Consider the following 2,815-nt stretch of genomic DNA (forward strand, 5'->3'; position numbering starts at 1 on the left):
GGGCATTTCGTGGTCACACCCACCCATTCAGATTAGAGAGTTGCCGACGTGCTGAGACATGAACTCACCAAAAGCAAGGCAAGGGCGGCGCTGGTGGGAGCAGGAAGAAGATGAACTTCACTTTTCGCATTTCGGTATAATTGTGCCAACGGCCTCTTATTTATTTTTCTAGACTTGAATTTCTTGTTTGGATTTGATGGTTGTTTTATTTATAAAGCGGCGTGAATGCCTATTCCGGGAAGATGAACAGAGGACGAAGAAGGAACGGTTGTTGGATTTCAACCCAGTGGTCTTAGGGTATTTCACTGAACGGTAGAAAAATATTTTAGCGCATGATAGGTAGTCACTCCCTTTGTTTGATCCTACCATGAAAAATAGATTTATATTTGTAAAGAATAAATTCCAAAAAACCCTTGCAAGGGCGTTGATGATCAGCTCTACACTTGGGGATCTTTTGAACAAGCGTTATGCAATAGCACTATATTTTATTTGAGATTTTTTTGGAATTTTCAGTTTCAGGAAGTTCAAGAGAGCAAAATGATGAAAAAATTGAACTTCCGGCGATGATTCAAACATTCAGAATTTTTCAACTTTAGAAAAGCTAAACTTCCAGATTTTGAACTTTCAAATTTGGATATTTTAAAATCAAGATTTCATAATGTTGGAGCTTTTCATAGTAAAAAAGTTGAGAAAAAAATGTCGCATGACGGCCCCCACCAGAAAAAGGAAAAAAAATGAGAGAGGAGAGACACTGTGTGGGACTCACTAGGACACTTCACCTCCCTCCGGTGTTGTGTCGAATATGTTGTGTGTACTACGATCGCTATCCGATGTGTGTACGACACAAATATGGAGCATACAAATTCAAAATGAGAAAGAAATCAATGAGCCATATTATCATAGTTACCTGATTCGCTCAAACCATTGACGAACTCCGATCTAGATTGATCACTCAATTCGTTCCCGATTTGTGACCCAAGGGCGAACCCATAGGAACATGGGTGTCCTTCATGACCTCATCGTTGCTGCTAGACCGTGCTATCTTCGTCACCATTAATTGCAGGCAAGATGGAGTATCGGTCAACTAATAGCACCGTCAAGGAGAGGCATGGATGTGTCGCTGGGAGATGGGAAAGAGCAACAACCGGTATGGACCAGCATGCACACGACGCTGAGAAGACATGGGGCAACCAGAAGCAGTTCGGTAGAAGAAGGTCGTGGGGCTTGGCTGGAGGAAGGAAGTGAGGAGTGGCGGTAGGTGGTTTCGCTCTCATCAGCTTAGGGGATGTACAACAGTATATAGTCAGCAGTCTGTAAAATGTGCCAACTAGGATTTTCAACCACGTGGAAGAGAGAGACGGAGGAAGGAGAAGGTGCCCGTCTGTAGAAATAAAGACGGTCAGTTCCCATAAAATCGGCTGGTTACCAACACCTTTTTTACCGTTGTATGGATAGGTCGCCTGTTACGCTCCTAGAAAAACTTATTTTCTCTTCTCTTTATGTGCGAAACTAACCAACCACATCACAACCAAAACTCCAGATCATGGGTGGATGCGCCAGATCGTCTAATAGACATCGTATTTTACCGGGTGTCTTCTGTACCGTCTATAAAGTGACGTGGAGGTAATCTATAGACAACAACTATCTAAACTGATGTACATGCCCTTATCGGGGAGGTTGGACAGAAATGGGGAGGGACTTCAACAGTTCAAATCACTATTCCAGCATCCCATGGTTCTTATCATGGGAGGGGAGTGGCACTAGCTGGGGCGGCCCAACTGCTTGATGAGACGTTTTCTCTTGATCTTTTATTCTTACAAATATACTTCCATCTTTCCCACTCAAAAAAATAATATGTCATCTTTGATTCACAAAACGTAATCACGAATACCATTGAGCCGATTAACGAATCCTATGTCCGATTTGTGAATCAGAAATGTATACTCCCTCCATTTACTTATAAAAGGCCACTATGGAAAATACACTTTACATCTATACAAGGCCACCAACAGTAATCGAGACAAAAGTTAATGATATTTTCTCAAAATAGCAACCTATTTAATACTTTGCATGCATGCAATCATAATGACACTTCAATCAGCTTTTTATTCATTCTTTATATGCATGATGTATTAATTTGATGGAAATATGCCCTAGAGGAATAATAGAGTTGTTATTTTATATTTCCTTATATCATAATAAATTTTTATTATTCATGCTAGAATTGTATTAACCGGAAACTTGATACATGTGTGGATACATAGACAAAAGTCGGTGTCCCTAGTAAGCCCTACTAGACTAGCTCGTTAATTAAAGATGGTTAAGTTTTCTAGCCATAGACATGTGCTATCATTTGATAAATGGGATCACATCATTAGGAGAATGATGTGATGGACAAGACCCATCTGTTAGCTTATCATATTGATCATTCAGTTTTATTGCTATTGCTTTCTTCATGTCAAATACATATTCCTTCGACTATGAGATTATGCAACTCCCGGATACCGGATGCGTGCTATCAAACGTCACAATATAACTGGGTGATTATAAAGATGCTCTATAGGTATCTCCAAAGGTGTTTGTTGGATTGGCATAGATCGAGATTAGGGTTCGTCACTCCGAGTATCGGAGAGGTATCTCTGGGTCCTCTCGGTAATGCACATCATAAGAAGCCTTGCAAGCAATGTGACTAATGAGTTAGTTGCGGGATGATGCATGATACGTCTCCAACGTATCTACTTTTCCAAACACTTTTGCCCTTGTTTTGGACTCTAACTTGCATGATTTGAATGGAACTAACCCGAACAGACGCTGT

Source organism: Triticum dicoccoides, chromosome 2B, assembly GCF_002162155.2.
Source record: "Triticum dicoccoides isolate Atlit2015 ecotype Zavitan chromosome 2B, WEW_v2.0, whole genome shotgun sequence".
Classification (NCBI taxonomy): Eukaryota; Viridiplantae; Streptophyta; class Magnoliopsida; order Poales; family Poaceae; genus Triticum; species Triticum dicoccoides.